Below are 20,040 nucleotides of genomic sequence, written 5' to 3'. Positions count from 1 at the left end.
TAAAACTGAAAGGAAAAAGTCTCAGTGGCTCCTCTTTGTCTAAATAAAGGCTATTCGACACTTACATGACACACTTTATATATGGCTCTTACAGACAACTACTCCTACTACTTTTCTCTTCAATCTACTATTCACCCTCCTTTCCTTACGTTTAAAAAACAAAATAAAACAAAAACTATGTGCTTACTTAATACAGAATGTTTCTCCTCACATCCATTCCACAGAATCAGCCCATGCCAAAAGTCTTTGCTTTCTTGATCAATCACAGTCATTACAGTAGGTAAATAAAAGGCCTCTTCTGTAAACATCCGTAACTACCTATATTTCTCTTTACCCATAATCAAGCTACATTAAACAAAATTGTCTATTTAATTACCAGAGTTACCATACTGAAGATATTTAAAGATTCCACATATTTTTTTTTAATTTTTAAAGATTTTATTTATTTATTTTTAGAGAGGAGAAGGAGGGAGATAGAGAGAGAGAAACATCAATATGTGGTTGCAGGGAGCCGTGGCCTGCAACCCAGGCATGTGCCCTGACTGGGAATCGAACCTGTAACACTTTGGTTCACAGCCCACGCTCAATCCACTGAGCTATGCCAGCCAGGGCCAGATTCCAAATATTTTTTTAGCACAATGTCCAAAACAAAGTTGGCAATGATAACTGAAATGAAAGAAATATATATACTAATAAAAAAATAACTTAAAATTCCCCTTCAGGGTAACATACTCACTGATAAACACCTGTGGCTGAAAGATCTAATTTTCTTGGTGCTGATTTTCTATTGGAGTACTTTACTAGTCAAGTAATAATGGTTTAAGTAGTATTTACTTATATAACATAAATTGTTACAAGCATTTTGCATTTATTAAATAATTTAATCCTCAAAATAACCCTATGGAGTAAGTAACTATTACAATACTTCTTTAACATTAGAAGACGTAAAAAGTTAACTTGACCAAAACACAACAGCATTTGAGTCCTATGACCAGGATTTTAACCTAAAGTTATAATTGGTTATAAATAACTGTTACTTATTTACACAACTGTTTTAAAAGGTACAAATTTCAATAATGTAAAGGAAGATCAGCCATAGTGACAATATCATACAGGGTCCGGCAGAAGTAATGCCAACAAGTGTGGCTGGTATGGTACATGAATGTCTCACATGAGATGGACAGCAATTTGAACTTTTCACCTAAAATGTCAAATGGTGCGATTGAGTGTAATATTGTTATGTTACAGAATTACATGCTTATGATTTTGTAATAAAAGATGTTTATGTAATAAAAAGGGGTGTTATTGGTGCCTAACCCTGTATTTTATATTTGTATCTATTAATTTCACATACTGACAGCTAGACGCCAGCCTTGGAATGCAGTTTTCTTTTTCTTTGGAAATGCTAGCAGCTGAACAAGCCATTGACAGATAGATAGCAAGCAAATTTGTCTTCCCCTTAATGTATGAGACATGTAGCCACGGCCTAAAACCCCAGAGGGCATCTAGCTCCAGGCTCCCGAACTGGAAACTCCAGAAAAGAGTACTCAATTATGTCTTGTCCCTTAAGAATTTTCTCTCTTAAGAGGAAAGTATTTTTCTCAGCTGCCCTAGGAGACCTTCTAGGAGTCTTTTATGTCTATACAAGGCAGTTTGCTTGAGAATCTTTACATTAATTTCTATTTTATTCTTTTATTTTAATTATTATTTTTTTTTACCTTAAATGAGTGTTGGTGTGGGGGAAAAACCCTTTTAATAACATGAAGTAATATTCTCTGGTTTAAAATACTCTTTACTTCAAAAAAGTTCTACAAGTTGACACCTGAAATTACAGAAGACTGGGTTCAAATCCTTGAACAACTGTCTCCTAAATGATATGGAGGACTAAATATTTAAAAAGTGGGGGATAGCTTTTGCAATATGCCTTATTTATTTTGAGCTATATTAGCTATTTCACAGTATTACTGGAATTAAAAACCATTTACCCCCACTTCATGGATTCAGAAAATATTACTCAGAAGAGAAAAGTAAAATGTCTGAGGTTATAGGGTAGGTACTTAACTGTCTCCTTGCATCAATGTAAGTTAGGTAAGACATTAAATGCAGGCATTTTTCTTCATTTGGGATCATCCATGAAAGAAACATATGGACTCCTTTAGTTCCTAACCTTCATAAATTTTTACTGTAAATTAAGTCTTAGTCAAACGGTTAATTTTAATACATCTTACCTCTCCAAGTAACAGTCAAATCTCTATAACAAGTAGTAATTTAAAAGGCAATTCTAATTTTATAAATGAAAACACAAGCTTCAGATTTAGAGAAAATATTTGCAAACCACATATTTGACAAAGAACTTACATGTTAAAAAAACCTTCAAAACTTAACATAAACAATTTAATTAGAAAACTAAGACAAATAAACTTTTCACCAAACAGGGAATTATTTCTAGGAGTTTCTTTAAAAAAACAAAACAAAAAACAAATACACAGTCGACATGCAACATACACAGTAAAACTTGTGTTCCAACAAAAGCCTATAATACAAATGTTTCTAAGAAGTTATCTTGTAATAGCCAAGAAACTGGAAACAATAAAGCCAGTGGGGTTAAAGAAACTGATACATCCACACAACAGAGGAACATAACTGAGCGCCCCCCGCCCCCGACAAAAAAAAGTACAGTAACTTGATATATGCAATAACTCAAGGGCATTATGCTTAGTAAGACAAAAAAGGGCCAATCTCAAAAACTTACATTGTATATGATTGCATTTATAGCATATTCTTAAAACAAAACATTTAGAAATGAAGAACAGAATTGTAGCAACTAGGAGACAGGGACAGGGTTGAAGGGTGGGTATATGTCTATAAAGGGGTTGCATGAGGGCTTTTCTTTGTAATGATGGGACCATTCTGCATTTTTATTGTGTTAGTAGTCATATAAATCTATACACAGGGTCAAATCACAAAGACAAAAATGAATGTAAGTAAAAACTACTAAAAACTGAATAAGGTTTGTGGTCTAGTTCAGCAGTCTCCAACCATTTTGGCACCAGGGACAGGCAGACCTGGGGTTGGGGATTGGTGCACAGGAGTGGGTACTCAGATGAGCTTTGCTCTTTAGGTCACTGTGGATGGGGAGGTGGGGAGACAGGAGGAGGAGCTCAGGTGAGCTTTGCTCATGGCCCAGTTCCTAACAGGCCTAACAAGCTGCCAGCTGTGGACCTTCTAGTCAGAGACCTAGGAGTTGGGGACCCCTGGTCTAGTTAACAATGGTGTACCAATGTAAATTTCCTGGTTTAAATACTACAGTTGTATGAGATCTCACTCTTAAGAGAAGCTAGGTGAAGGTTAACTGGATCCCATATATTATTTTTGCAACCTCTGTGAGATTATGATGATTTCAAAATAAACAGTTTAAGAAAAAGACAATTCTAACATTACAGTTTTAAAAACTGCTTAATGACCAAAAAAGTGATTAGTGGTACAACTAAACCTCTATCATCTGCATATAGGTTATTTGAGTAAGCTTGGTTGAAATTTTCCTCAAATTATACCAGCAGATCCTGGGACTCCTTCCTACTGTGCTTTCTATATTATGATTTTGCTTACTGCTCTAATAGTAGGACTAGACATAAAGTGTCTAGTCTTTAGTCGTAAGTCTTAACTAGCTGAATGTTTATGCATGACCAAGTGATTACTCATGTTGATATCAAATATAAATCTAAGTGATTACCATTATTTCATTGTAAAAAATTTGGTAGAAGCTACTATTACTTATTCATACTATTACAAGGAGCAGTGAAATAGGTAATCCCAAGGAATTATTAACTCTGATATTACTTTAGCTTCTTTACTTGCTATATCAATTTCCAATAGATCCTTCTCTCTACATTATGTTCTGCTAGAGTGAATAAACCTAATAATCAATCTCAGCGTCTCAAGTAACAATAAGTCTATCATAATGCCTTAAAAGCTCCAGCCCAAACTACTTCTGCAACTTGTTGTCTCTATTCCACTTTTAGATCATTTCTTGACTGGAAATCCATGACATCTTCTCCCCTGACCCCCCAAATTCTAAATTCCAAATTCATCTAAAAGGAATGACTATTTTCCCTGATTAACGCACTACCTCCTCCTCTTGATACTCTCCCTGAAACAATTAACCATTCCCTGTACTTGCTTTACTCCAACCTCAGACCTTAAGCTGAGACATTATTTCCTCTGGAATATGTTCTGTGATAGTCCTATACAATCCAACTCTGGCAAAAGTCTGAGGGTTATGTGTCCCTAAAGTACTTTCAGGATATATGCAATATTCCTTTCTTTCACAGGACTTAATTAGCACAAAGTAACATAATTATCTGTGTTAACTTACCTGTTTGCTCCACTGGACCACATACTCTGAAAAGAAATTATGCTATCATTGCATTTAAATCAACTAAGTGAATGTTGGCATACAGTTGGTTTTCAAAACATTATTTGATAAATGAATAAATGCTAGGCAGTGGAGCACGCCCACCCAGAGAGGTAAACTAGCTGGGAAAAAAAGAGAAAGGCTAGGTTAAATCAAGTGCCTAGCTAAATTTTAAATTTTCAAATGATTACATGCCATCACCCAAAAAATGTCAGGTATAGAAGAACAGTGAGTTACAGAAATACAGAATAATTTATTTTATAATTCAAATAAAATACATGCAGCATAATATGATCATGGTAGTGCCACAGCAACAGAATTTCAAAATGGTTAAAATATAGGTAATTTGTTTAAGGAATTTATTTGAGAAGTCACAAGATTAACAAAAGATAAAGTACACAAAGATTTTTATGAATAACTTTTAAATCAAGTTGCAAACCTTATACAGCTGCAAGTCTGGTAATTCAAAATAAGGTAAAGTCACAATTATCTTTAGAAAAAGAACACCGTTTCTATCTTTTGATAATCCTAGACTGATAGCTCACTAGTAGCATTTTAAAAAGATTAATAAATATATTCTCCTTTCTGGAATTAAGCTAGCATATACTGTATTTTATTTATACAGCCTTCAATTAAGACAGATGATTAAGAGAAATATTCTAATGAAGATTAAAACTAGTTAAAAATCTATACTTTTACTTATTTACACACAGATACTCCAGTAATTCTCCATTTCTTGGCTTATACAGTAATTCTGCAGGGTTTTGGATTGCTCTCCCTATTTGTTCCAAAGTTGCAATTACTAGATGCCAGTTTTAGCATGTCTGACAGATCTGGCAACAGAGATTTTAAATTTATGACTAAATATATGAAAACATAAGGTTCAAAGGTTTGAACACTTTTGAAATTAAGTCAGAAAAAGAAAAGGCAAAGAAAGTAAAAATGAAGACACCTGAATTTTCTAGAAATTTAAATTTTTTCTTAGAAAGTCACAAGTGATGAAAAAGATAACTATTTCAGAACAGTATTTAAATCAGAATTATAAGCAAGGAGATGTCCAGAAAAAGTCAACTTGTATATCAAATTTAATATAAATACAAATTCAGACAAAACCAAGAAGCAGAACTAGAAATGTAAGACTGATGGTAATATTATCAAGTGTCCAAAAGAGTTTTGTCCTCAGCTGGGCCGACCCTTGAGTTCTTGGTTCTGTGGTGTGACCTTTGAAAATTAACTTTCCTAAACCCTTGTTTTCTCCTGACTAGAATCTAAGACAAAAGTATTATATAATTAATGAAGTAGTTGTGGGGATTAAATTAAATGGTTTACCTGATAAGCCATGCTGTCGAATGCCAAGCACTGTGATACAAACTACTGTTTATAAATTACCATATTACACTGGAGAGAAGAATGAAGAGGGACATTTTGAGACTGAGGTGGGGAGGTTGAGGATGAGGGGCAAAGTACAGAATGAGACTTCAGTTCTAAAAAATTTGACAGTACTTCCTTGATAGTGCAATTAAGTATCAAGTGCAACTTCAACTTCCCTGCAAAGCTATGAGGGTGGACTTAAATAGTATACATTCTGAGTTTCCCTCAATATAAAATAATAGTTTTTATTGTTTATTCTATTAGTTGTCCCAATTTTCCCCTTTTGCCCCTCTCTACTCATCCCACTTCTCACTCCCTTAGTCAATCCCTGTTACATTGTCCATGTTCATGAGCCATCCATGCACATGTTCTTTGACTAATCCCTTCCCCTTCCTTCTACCATTATACCCTCTACCCTCCTTCTCGTACAGCTGTCAGTCTGCTCCATGTTTCCATGTCTCCGGCTCTATTTTGCTTGTTATTTTATTTTGTTCATTAGATTTCAGTTATAAATGCGATTATACAGTGTTTGTCTTCCCCAAATGGCTTACCATAATAGCCTCCAGTTCTATCTATGCTGTCATAAAAGGTAGGAATTCCTTTTTCCTGCTTCATAGTATTCCATTATGTAAATGTACCACTGTTTTTTAATCCACTTATTTACTTATGGGCACTAGGCTGCTTCTAACACTTGGCTACTGTAAATAGCGCAGCTATGAACATAGATAGTATACGTATTTTTGAATTTGGTGTTTCAGAATTCTCAAGATATATTCCCAGCAGTGGAATCACTGGGTCAAAAAGTAGTCCTATTTTCAGTTTTTTGAGGAAATTCCATACTGTTTTCTACAGTGGTTGTACCAGTCTTCATTCCCACCAACAGTTCACTAGGATTCCCTTTTCTCTACATCCCTGCCACCATTTGTTGTTTGTTGATTTATTAAGGATAGCCATTCTGATGAGGTGGTATCTCATTGTGGTTTTAATTTACATCTCTCTGATGGCTAGTAATGTTGAACATTTTTTCATATCTACGGTCTATCCGTATCTCCTCCTTAGAGAAGCCTGTATTCAGGTCCTTCGCCCATTTTTTAATTGGATTATTTGTACAAACAATAAAAGTTTTTAAAATAATAATGAAATTATGGGTACACCAATCTGTATCGAGTTACATGGATCCAGAAGACCTCAAATCACTAATGGCAAGAAGGCGTTCAACACCTGGAAGTGATTATGATTGCTTGGCCCATCCCAAAAGTTTCTGATTTAGTAAGTCTGGGGTAGAGCTTAAGAATTTACATTTCTGATAAGCTCCCAGATGATGCTCCAGATGCTAGTCACAGAACTACCCTTTGTGAGCTACTGAGAAAACTGACTTGATTATTGTGCATTCCACATCAAAGCTGATAAAACCGGTAAGAGATCACAGACAATAAAGAAATCCATGAGTACAGACCATGTCTCTTCAAATGGAGCTAAGCTTTACCAAGATAAAAAGTGCCTATGGATCATGAGGGGAAAACAGGAGAATTTGGCACAGGAGAAAGATCAGGAGGCTGAGACCCTTTCTTTGTGGCATATGAGCAAATAAGCCCTAGAAGCCTTCCTATTATTAGAAAAATAACAGATCATAAGAAAATCATAGATCAACAGAAAATTACGGATCATAAACCACAAGGGGGAAAATATGTCAGAAGAGCTTCTCTTTCCCCATTACTGGCAAAAGTACTGAGTTGCTAAAAAGTCCATATGGTTTCATCTGTGAAATAAAAGACATACTTTTCATTTTCACCAACTTTATTGATTTGGATATTTTGGGTACGTCAACTATCTTCCACATGGGATATCACTGATTGTTCCCAATTAATGTCTCCATTTGATCGCTATCAACTTCAACTGGTCTACCCGACCATGGAGGATCATCCACCAAGAAATCTCTAGCACGGAACTTCACGAACCACTTCTGACATTTTTGATTAGTCACAGCACGTTCTCTGTACACTGAAGAAATCTTTCTCTGTTTATACCATTCTTGAAATAATAAAGCAAATATGCTGAAAGTCACCTATTTTCTTCATTTTCCAATATGAAAATGGTTAAAGAAAAATTCACCAATTTTGATCTTTTTTAATGCACTGATATGACAGCTGTCACAATACACTCTAACAAAATTGTTTCAAATGAAGTTAAAGACAAGTAAGTGCTATTAGAGCCATCTTATGGAAAAAACTAAACAAACTTTCTGGGCAACCCATAATAAAAGTTTTTGTCCCATCATCATAATTCAGAGAGCCTTCTGAGGCTATGCTAAAAAATATATAGCTCTCAAATCTGCTTGGAAGATTTGTTTTTTGATTGCCTAGATATTCGTTAAATTCTTTAAATAAAAGAGTAAAATTACAGAAATAAAGATTTGCCTGGATGTTTTATATGTTATCCCCTAACTAAAAAAGTTTTTTTTTTGAAAAATGCTTTATTTCATGCAGTAAGTTTTTAAATTGTTTCTATATGTATATTTGAACATAGAAGACAATGTTTTTATAATAGTGTTTGATTTATCAATATTCCTTGGGAAAAATTAAAATGCTTAGAGTAAAAATATTAAAAGTACAAATTAGTACCAAAAAAATACTTTAAAAAAGTTATCAAGTGAATACCAGTGTAAGACTGGTATCAAAAAAGGCTTCTAATGTAAGAAACCCAAAAAGATGTGCTTGATTCAAGAGATGAGGATAGATAATTTCCTCTGATGAAGCCAACTAATTAATGAAGCTAACTGAAGTTTCCAGTTTCACAGTCTCAACTACAAGATGAAGGAGGAATTGACTAAGCACTAATGCTGTGGCACTGTTGGACAGACTATTTCAGTTACTGTGATGCCAAATAAGTGGGCAATACTACAAGCACTATATCAGAAGACATGAGCAAAAAGTAGGAATGCTCATTAAAGAACAAAAAATCCCAAGGCAACATACCTGAATCTTTAAGGTTAGAAACCTTCTCCTTAAAAAAAAAAAATCATCACTATAAGTTATTATTCTGATGAACTTCAGAGCTGGAAGAAAACTGGATTAATGTCACAGAGCATGCATGTAGAGTGCTTGGTAAATGCCAATGGGATCCTTTTTATAAAACCTGAGCAACTGTGCCCTGGCTGGTGTGGCTCAGTAGGTTGAAGCGTCCTCTTGTAAAGTAAAAGGTAGTGAATTTGATCCCCGCTCAGGGCACATGCCTAGGTGGTGGATTTGGTCCCTGGTCAGGGCATGTGCGGTTGCCTGATTGATGTTTCTCTCCCTCTCTTTCCATCTGTCTAAAATCAGTGAGAGCATGTCCTCAGGTGAGGATAAGCAAACAAACAAAACCTAAGCAACTTAGGTTGGCATTAATTTCCCCACTTCCTCTAGACACTGATCTCTTGAGCAGTCAGTGTCACATATGAGACCCTTACAGCTGCAGTGAAAACAGAATGGAGAAAATTACTGCTAAGATCCACAAAAGGAAGGTACTTTCCTTTGGCAAAGGCTAGCTGCTTCAAACACTGCTGTGAATGAGATGACTGCACTGAAAATCCAGGTAAATCACTGCAGATATTCTGTTAAGAGCATTAAAAATAAATTAACTAACAAAACAAGAAACACACCATTCATTGTTTCTATGTGCTGGTCTTGGTGAATACACATTTAACCAACTTAATTACTACCTTCATTTATTTAATGTACTTATGTACGAGTTAAAGTTGCCTGAATTATATGACCTTTTCTCTATATATTACCAGCAAACCAAATGGTTCAGAAAACAAATAAGGCAGTGACTAGTTTATTTTCTTTAAAAAATTACTTAAAATGTGAAGACACTAAAAACTCTTAACCAGACAACTAAAAATAAACAAGGGAATTCTACCCATATGTAAATATGCTCACATAAAACTACCCAAGCTAGTATATTCATTCATAAACAGGCAAGTAAAATACACCATTCACAAAACAATAGATTTGTTTTTCATTAATGGTCTTTCCTCTAGATGTTCTTAAATGTCCATACCTAGAGCACTACACCCAAAACTTCCTAGTTAGGCTACCCAGATATTTTATTTTCATCTAGAAGCTATCAATAGAGAAAAAGTCAAAGCTACTGACAACTTTAATTTTTTTTAAACTTCACCCAAGTATATGCTTATTGCTTTTTAGAGAGAACAGGACTGGGGGTGAGGAAAGGGAGAGAAGGGGAGAAACACTGATGTGAGAAACATCAATTGTGCCCCCACCCCAATTCCCATGCACGTGTTCCCACTCAGGACTAAACCCCCAACCTAGGTTATGTGCCATGACTGGGGATTGAACCCACAACCTCTTGTTGTATGAGACAACGTTCCAACTAACTGAGCCACCTGATCAGGGCAGGCAATTTTAAAATTTCTCTGAATTCTAGTAATTCTTCTCACCTCTCTAATTATAATACAACATTCTTAGGGCCTATGTAGTGTAGTAGAGTCAACTTGTAAGCAGTTAGTTTATGGCCAATTCATCTACAATGGGATTACACTATTTTTTTTTTAAGATTTTATTTATTTATTTCTAGAGAGGGAAGGGAGGGAAAGAGAGAGAGAGAGAGAGAGAGAGAGAAACATCAATGTGCAGTTGCTGGGGGCCGTGGCCTACAACCCAGGCATGTGCTCTGACTGGGAATTGAACCTGTGATGCTTTGGTTCGCAGCCCGCACTCAATCCACTGAGCTACGCCAGCCAGGGGATTACACTATTTAAAATTTCTTACATCTCAGTGCATTTAGCAAGATACCTTTAATGTGGAATGTACAATGAAAGCATTCTTCTCCATAAAACAAGAGTACAAACTCACAAATTATCACTTTTTACTTTTAAAAGGCAAAGGAAAATATACGTGCACTCATGAATTTTGGACAAAGGGTACCATTAACATATAACTAGAACCATACACAAAGAATCAATTAAATATTTACTTTATATCAGTTTTCCAAATATCATAATAACTTTGTAAAACTATTAAAACATGATTTCTGGGTCTCAGTCATAAATCTGGGAATCTAGACAATGCTTCCTAACTGACTCTACTGTACCATCAGATCTAGGAACCACTGGTCTACATTATTGGCTCAAATAAGTGAGTGGCAATGTAGCTCTTACTTTTCTACTGTCTTAGGTCATTGTTTTCAGTTCTGACACATAAATAAAAGTGGCTACATATATATGGTAGAGAAGATTCTCACTGTACCAATTCCAGAGTACATCTATAATATAAATCAAAAAAGTACTAGCCATATAAAACTTGTCCTTGCACTGACAAAGTACAGAAATGACAGAATTATAAATATATATGTCACCTGCTCAGAACAGCCGGTCTTCATTTCCCATAACACTAAGATCCCTAGAATTTACACCTTTATAATTGAAGAAATGTTAAAAGGTGAAATACGGAAATATATTCATTGACTACATACCATGAACTGCATTTGGGATGTTAAAGTTTTAAAAACATGTTAACCAAAACAGGATGACTAAATGAATAAGTTCAAGACTCAATTGTGTATATTTGCACTTTGTACTTATCAACTGAGATGGCTTATTTATCATATAATCACCCCTTGCTATGCTTTTCAAAACTACATGTGGAAAATTCCTAAGAATTATGAAGTACATCCTTTAATGTTCCTGAGATTTCATGAGCAGTCATAACTCTTCTTTCTCATGATGCCTTCTTCAGTTACAAACCCTCCCTCACAGCCCCTTCCTCTACTTCACTGTCTCTACATAGTATATTTTAGATTAACTGTTTGAATAACAATAAAAATTATTACATAGGGAAGTCTCTTAACTTCTAAAACAACTTTGAGAAAAGAAGCGAACTAGTAACTCATTCCCACATACAGCTTGATATCCAGCCAGAAGTCAAGTATTTTCCCACCTTAGGGATGATAAACAAAAATCTACTCAGTATGCACAGCCACCTTAATGCCTACATCTTAGGCTGGTTCTGATACTGTCTTTCAGAGTAACAGAACACTAAACCATGAAGGCAAAACCATTGGGGACGGATGCCTGGGACAGTCCCTCAAGTTAGAGTTTTGTTTTTTTTATATCTAGTCTATTAACAAAATTCAGCTCTCAGCTTACTGACTAGCAATAGCACACAACATTATGACAAAAACTAAACCTAATTTTGAATATTACTGTTTTATATAAATTCTTTGGTAAGACTGTAAGTTATGCGGTGATAACACTTCACAGTAAGTTCTTCTGGTGCAATAAATTAACAAGATGCTACAAATACATATTTGGCACATTTTTCCATATCCATGTGTAGGTGTGCATTTCTATATGTACATGGGTGACATACAGATAAAGAAGTTTATGGCTTCAGTTTCAAACACTGCTTAAAGAAACATTTTTCCTACATGAAAACACAAATTGTTACTGAAAATGACATTTCAACTGACAAAAAAAAGAAAGCAATATGAAAATGATTAAATAAATATTCTGCATAAATGCCTCCCTGTATTATAGTTAGTGAGAAAATCAAGTAGCTCCAAGTTGATGGCAAAAATTCTCAATCAACCCAATCTAAAAGTATTTGGCAAGCATTTATTACAAGACCCTATACCAAGCACCATGCAAAAGATGAAATATAAAAGTTGGTCTCTCGAGAAGCTTAAAATCTGACTGGAATAAGACAGCTGAATATAAAAGCAGAAAAGCTATATGAGTACAAAACAAAGGACAAACTTATGGTTTTAGGAAAGAAAAGGACCTTAGACAACACTTTCTATAAGAGTGGAAAATAGGCACAAAGATTTTAAATAACTTGCCCAAGATCACATAACTTACTTATAAGCAGCAGCTATTAGTGACACCACTTCTGCAATGTTCGTTTTGTTGCAAATGGCATGGAAAAACACCTGTAAACATAATAAAAAAAAACATCTAAATTATCACTGGGCTTTTGTTTAGGGGATAAAAAGAATATATGGATGCCTTTTGAAAGAAAACTATTATTATCCCAGATGTTCAAGGCTGACAATCTACTTTTTTTCAAATATGTATTGGTCTAATTTCTGCTTTTTATAGACATCTATATTTTTGGGATCATATTTTTTCTCATCAGAAATACATGTTTATCACATAACTTTTATTTTTATTGTGGTTCTATTACAGTTGAATTTTCCCACATTGCTCTTCCCTGCCTCCTCCCCTACCCCCACCACCTCCCTCAATCAATCCTCACTCTGTTGTCCAGGTCCATGGGTCACTTATACCAGTTCCTTGACTACATTCTTCCCCTTCTTTCCCCCCTTAGTTCCCTACACTTCCCCTCTGGTCACTGTCACTCTGTTCCTTATTTCCATGCCTCTGGTTCTATTTTGCTCATTAGGTTTTTGTTCTTTAGGTTCCTTTTATAGGTGAGATCATATTGTATTTGTCTTTCACCACCTGGATTATTTCACTTAGCATAATGCTCTCCAGTCCATCCATGCTGTCATGAAAGGTAGGAGTCCTTCTTTCTTTCTGCTGCCTAGTATTCTACTGTGTAAAAATACCAGTTTTTTGATTCATTCATTTACTGATGGGCATTTAAGCTATTTCCAGCACTTGACTATTGTAAATAACCCAGCTATGAACACAGGGCTGCACAGGTTCTTTTGAATTGGTGTTTCAGGATTCTTAGGCTATAATCCCAGCAGTGGTATCACTGGGTCAAAAGGCAGTTCCATCTTTAGTTTTTTGAGGAAATTCCATACTGTTTTTCACAGTGGCTGTACCAGTCTGTGTTCTCACCAAGAGTGCATTAGTGTTCCCTTTTTTCCACATCCTTCCCAGCACTTGTTTGTTGATTTATTAATAATGGCCATTCTGATGGGCGTGAGGTGGTATCTCATTGTGGTTTCAATTTGCATCTCTGTGATGGTTAGTGATGCTGAACCTCCTTTCATATGTCTCTGGGCTCTCTGTGTGTTCTCCTTGGAGAAGTGTCTGTTCGTAGCCTTTGCCCATTTTTAAGTTAGACCGTCTTTCTTCCTGGTGTTGAGTCCTTTGAGTTCTTCAAATACTTGGGGGATCAAGACCTTGTCCTAGGTATGGTTGGCAAATATGTTTTGCCATACTGTTCTTTTCCTTTTCACTTTAATGATGTTTTCTTTAGCTGAAGAAAAGATTTTTAATCTGAAGTAGTCCAGCTGTTTATTCTTTCCTTTATTTTCCTTGCTCTCAAGGATGTATCAGTGAAAATACTGCTGTGGGGGATATCTGAAATTTTACTGTCTATTTTCTCCTCTAGAACTTTTATTGTGTCACAACTTATGTTTAAGTCTTTTATCCATTTTGAATTTATTCTGGTGTATGGTGTAAGTTGGTGGCATAGTTTTAATTTTTTGCATGTACCTATCCAGTTCTTCTAACACCATCAGTTGAAGAGGCTATTTTTATTCCATTTTACGTTCCTACCCACTTTGTCGAGTATTAATTGACCATTGAGACATTGGTTTATTTCTATTATCATCAGTTTTATTTCAGAACGGGCACTCTATTCTGATCCATTGATCTTTGTGTTTGTTCTTATGCCAGTACTAGCCTGTTTTGATTACAGTGGCCTTGTAGTACAGTTTGATATCAGGTATTGAGATCCCTCCTACTTTGTTCTTTGTTCTCGTATCACAAAAATTTGCAAAGCCATTAAAGAGTCATGTGAATGAGGATCATGGAGCAAAATTAAGTGAATCTCTGTCCTTGCAGTATCTAATTAAAACAAGCAAAAGTACTTAAAATCTGATGTCATATATGGGTATGGGAAAATGGCAAAATAATAGCACCAAAAATCTGTCTGTACACCTAAGAAGCAACTTTAACAGCAGAATCTGTCCAATGTATTATTTTGGAATTCTAGACTATATTAGAAGCTTGCAGAATAACAAAGAAACAGCAAAGCTCCGTGGAACAGGGAAATCAGCTTTTCAGAGATATCAAATTATTGGATTCAATATCCAGGTTTCAAATAAATGTATCAAGTCATACAAAGAACAGGAATGTTGAGCTCAAACGAAATATATAAATGAACAGAAGCTGTCCTTTAAAAAGACCTGATGGCAGGTCTATCTGACAGAGACTAAACCAACTGTCTTAAAGATGCCCAAGAACTAAAGGAAAATGTGCCAAAAGTAAAAATTTGGACAAAATGAATATATCATTAAAGAAATTGAAACCTTAAGAAACAAAAAAGTAACTTTGGAGTTGAAAAATACAACTGAAGTGAAAAATTTACTAGAATAATTAAAAGGCAGATTTGAGCAAGCAGAAGAATCAGCCAACATGAAGACAGGACAATGGAAATTATCAAGTCTGAGGAACAGAAAGAAAAATGAAAACTGAATAGAGCCTAGAAAACTGTATGACACCATAAAATGGATCAATATATATGTATGGTTGGGAGTCCCAGAAACAGAGAGAAAAGGGCAGATAAAATATCTAAAGAAATAGTAGCTGAAAACTTCCCAAATTTGATCTAAGCCATAAATATAAACATCCAAGAAGCTTAGTGAACTACAAGATGAACTCAAAGAGACCTACACAGAGACATATTACAATCAAACTTTCAAAAGCCAAACATGGAAACTTTAAAGATACAGAAAAGAAACAACTCTAAACATATAAAGGATCCTCAATAAGGCTGTCATCAGATACCTCATCAAAAAATTTTGAAGAAATAAGTAGGCAAATATTTTTCAAGTGCCAAAAGGAAAAAAAAAAACACTGTCAACTAAGGAGTGTATATCCAACAAAAGTGTCCTTCCACAGCAAGGGAGATATTACAGACACTCCCAGATTAACAGAATCTGAATGGGTTCATTACCACTAGAGACCTGCCATACAAGAAATGCTTAAGGGAGTTCTGCAGGTGACCTAAAAAGGCTATAGTCAGTAACTCAAAGCCATATGAAGAGACAAAGATCTTTTGTTCCCTGTAAATTTCCTCCCTCCCTCCCACCCTTTATTTTTAGAGAAAGGGAGGGAGAGAGAGAGGGAGAGAAACATCAATGTGTGGTTGCCTCTCTTGCGCCAACTGGGGACTTGGCCCACAACCCAGGTGTGTGCCCTGACTGGGAATCAAACCAGCGACCCTGTGATTCACAGGCCAGCACTCAATCCACTGAGTCACACCAGCCAGGGCAAATTAGGATATTTTATTTTAAGTGACTTTTTTTTTTAAGACTTTATTTATTTATTTTTAGAGAGAGAGAAAGAAACATCAATGTGCAGTTGCTGGGGGCCTTGGCCTGCAACCCAGGCATGTGCCCTGAGTGGGAATCGAACCTGTGATGCTTTGGTTCGCAGCCCGCACTCAATCCACTGAGCTACGCCAGCCAGGGCAGATTAGGATATTTTATAAAAATAATCTTAATATTCAAAGTTCAGCAATTCCTACAACTTTTATTTGGTGAAATTCCGAAATAGGATGCAAACAATTAACTATTAATATGAATGCGCACACAGATTTTGCAAAATGGATCCTCTAAAAACTGCTTCATAGTAGTTGTCAGTTAAAAAAAGCAGGAAAATCTAGGTATATTTATACATACATAGATGTACATATATCATTACACATATACCCACACACAATATATTTATACATATATGTTTTTATTTTTCCTGTTACTACTTTAAAGCAAAAAACCAAAAATGGAATTAGTGGGTTAAAGTGTTTGAGAAAAAGTACCAAGTACCTCAGTTAAATAAAAAAATTAAACATAATAATAATAATAATAATAAAGTGTGGATGGTTTGAATCTGCAGCCTGTAACACTGGCACCCTGCAATACTGTTACTCTGTCCTTTTAAAAGTCTTGAAACCTGGCATTGACTTGGCCTTTTTTTTAATATATTTTATTGATTATGCTATTACAGTTGTCCCACTTCCCCCTTTCACTCCCCTCCACCCTGTACACCCTCTCCCACCCACTTTCCCCCCACTTTAGTTCATGTCCATGTGTCATACTTGTAAGTTCTTCAGCTTCTACATTTCTCATACTATTCTTACTCTCCCTGTCTATTTCCTACCTACAATCTATGCTACTTATTCTCTGCACCTTTTCCCCCTCTCTCCTCCTCCCACTCCCCTGTTGCTAACCCTCCATGTGATCTCCATTTCTGTGGTTCTGTTCCCGTTCTAGTTGTTTGCTTAGTTTCTTTTGGTTTTGCTTTAGGTATGGTTGTTAATACTTGTGAGTTTGCTGTCATTTTACTATACATGTTTGGTTTTTTTGGCCTTCTTTTCTTAGATAAGTCCCTTTAACATTTCATAGAATAAGGACTTGGTATTGATGAACTCCTTTAACTTGACCTTATCTGAGAAGCACTTGATCTGTCCTTCCATTCTAAATGAAAGCTTTGCTGGATAGAGTAGTCTGGGATATAGGTCCTTGTCTTTCACGACTTGGAATACTTCTTTCCAGCCCCTTCTTGCCTGTAAAGTCTCTTGAGAAATCAGCTGACAGTCTGATGGGAACTCCTTTGTAGGTGACTGTCCCCTTATCTCTTGCTGCTTCTAGGATTCTCTCCTTCATTTTTACCTTAGCTAATGTAATTATGATGTGCCTTGGTGTGTTCCTCCTTGGGTCCAAGTTCTTTGGCACTCTCTGAGCTTTCTGGACTTCCTGTAAGTCTATTTCCTTTGCCAGAATGGGAAATTTCTCCTTTATTTGTTCAAATACATTTTCAATCTGTTGCTCTACCTCTTCCCCTTCTGGTACCCCTATAATTCGGATGTTGGAACGTTTAAAGATGTCCTGGAGGCTCCTAAGTTTCTCATTTTTTTGAATTCTTATTTCTCCATTCTTTCCTGTTTGGTTGTTTCTTTCTTCCTTCTGGACCACTCTACTGTTTTGAGTCCCAGTTTCCTTCCCATCACTATTAGTTCCCTGTGCATTTTCCCTCATTTCTTTTATGGTAACCTGCATTTGTTCATCTAATTTGTGACCAAAATCAACCAATTCTGTGAGCTTCCTGATCATCAGTGTTTTGAACTGTGCATCTGATAGGTTAGCTTTCTCTTGGTCGCTCAAAAGGATGAGTTCTGGGGCAATGATTTGTTTTTCTGTTTGAGCCATCTCTCTCTCTTTTTTTTTTGGTCTGGTTGCTCCTGCTACGGTGAGGGGCGGAGCCTTAGGTGTTCACCAGGGTTGGGCACCCCAGTTGCTAGATTGTGAAGTTGTATGTGAAGGCAGGGTTGAGAAGGAGCAACGGTGGTAGCTCCGTTCTCCATGGGACCTCAGTCCCTTCCCTGGGATCCTTGGTTGTGCGCTCTGCCCTGGTCCACAATTGCCGCCTCACTGGGCCTGCCAGCTGCCGCTTGCGTACTCAGGGTACACCCGCTGCGATCTTGTGCACCCCAGATGCCTTACGTGCTCCCAGTTGCCTTATGCACCCAATTCTCCCTGTTCTCCGAGCCACGACGCGCCCCGAGCCCAGCTGTTTGTCTCCGCCCCTCCTACCAGTCTGGATAAAGGGGTCTATTTCAACTTCTTGGATGTCTGACTTCCATTCAGATAAATTGTCTGTCAGTTCTGGGTGTTATTCTGCCTCTAAATTGTTGTTGTTCCAATCTTGGTTGTGCGTGGAGGTACGGTGCATCCACCTATGCCTCCATCTTGCCAGAAGTGACTTGGCCTCCTTAAAGATAGAAGTCCTTTAAGGCATCTCTTTCCAGAATAGAGATGTAACATCCATATTGAACATTTGCTCTGGTAACTAATTTTCCTCCACAATCAGTTTATGCAGAGTTTACAAAAATTCTTCAGCTGTTTTCACATCAGTGCTCACCACTCACTTTCACATTATCTAATGAATAACAATTCTTGACTTATTTAAACCATCCAGAGTTAGCAGTAATTTCAACACTGAGTAGGGTTCAGTCTTTTCTTTCAACACTGAAACAAACTTTTTTCTTTGGCTATGATTATTCTGGGGCTAACACGGATACTTTTCTAAGTCTGGTCTTAAAGTTTCTCCATGTGTGATGGAGGTCCTTCATGAATTTATGTTGGTCTTGTTGCCTCCAATGAAGGAGACACTTTACTAGCTTCCATAGCTTTGTTCTTGTTCTTCAAGATGGTAGCTATGATGAAGTGGGACATATCAGACTGATGAGCATTAACTGTACCTCATTTTCCACTTTTGTAGTCCTTTATCACTTTTAATGTTGTTTCCAGGTCAATCACTCAAAATGGCCTCTTACTGGCATTAGCAGTGGATTTTGCATACTGGGGGCCATGAAGAACAAAATACGAATTAATTCAAGGAAAAGAGAAAATGATGCAGTAAAGAGAAGTAGTAAATAGGAGATATATGTATGGGCTGCTGCGGGAGTAATGCAACATACCATTTTATAGCAAACTATTTTTAATTAAGTAGAAAGAGTACACTCTGAAATAATACTTAAAAATATAGTACAGTAAATAAACCAGTAACATAATTATTCATTATCATTATCAAGTATTAGGTACTGTAATAATTGTATGTTCTACACTCTTACAGAAGTGACAATGCAAGTAGGTTTGCTTATGTAAGCATCACCACTAAGACCTGAATAATGTGTTATACTTTGACATCATGATGGCAAAGATGTTGCTAGGTGATGTGAATTTTCTGGATCCTATACAATCTTATGTGACCTCTGTAATATATGTGGTCTGTTGTTGACTGAAATATTATACAGCATATGACTGTACTTTGTACCAATTAGAATCTTAACAATAATGAATAATGAATCTGCCCAGAGCTGTTTTTAAGAATATGGTTCGTCAGTCACAAAATAAGTAAACATGCTCAGTGAGAAAAATCCTGTTTATAACATGAAATCATCAGGGGAAAAGACATTTATAAGTTACTACAGTATTTTATGATTATTAATCATGGAATATATCCCATGTAACTGAGAACTTATCAATTTTGTTATTAGTGTAAAATAAAAAATAAAAAGAAATAATGGGCCCTGGCTGGTGTAGCTCAGTGGATTGAGCATGGGCCTGTGAACCAAAGCATCACTGGCTCAAATCCCAGTTAGGGCACATGCCTGGGTTGCAGGCCAGGTCCCCTTTGGTGGGCATGCGAGAGGAGACCACATATCGCTGTTTCTCTCTCTTTCTCTGTCCCTTACCCTCTCTCTAAAAATAAATAAATTTTTTTTAAAAAAAGGAAATAATATTGGGAGGGATTCTTTAAAACACATGTCTAA

General features: G+C 36.1%; 1 protein-coding gene across 14 annotated transcripts in view; it reads right to left on the bottom strand.

Annotated features, from left to right (window-relative positions):
• The window catches only part of ORC4 (origin recognition complex subunit 4), a 74,445-nt gene that overhangs the window by 38,144 nt on the left and 16,261 nt on the right, over positions 1-20,040 (bottom strand). For 11 of the 14 annotated variants that reach the window (XM_045831308.1, XM_045831299.1, XM_045831347.1 and 8 more), the window contains one exon: positions 12,645-12,715. The gene's annotated coding sequence lies outside the window, so the exon portion shown is untranslated. Of the gene's footprint in view, positions 1-4,375; positions 4,396-12,644; positions 12,716-18,966; positions 19,067-20,040 lie in introns of those variants that run through there. The other 3 variants (XM_045831256.1, XM_045831335.1, XM_045831317.1) reach the window with 2 other exon arrangements.

Source organism: Phyllostomus hastatus, unplaced genomic scaffold, assembly GCF_019186645.2.
Source record: "Phyllostomus hastatus isolate PE091 unplaced genomic scaffold, TTU_PhHast_1.1 phas_contig_1, whole genome shotgun sequence".
NCBI lineage: Eukaryota > Metazoa > Chordata > Mammalia > Chiroptera > Phyllostomidae > Phyllostomus > Phyllostomus hastatus.
The sequence above is the reverse complement of the archived record's forward strand: the minus strand, read 5'-3'. Positions and strand labels throughout refer to the sequence as shown.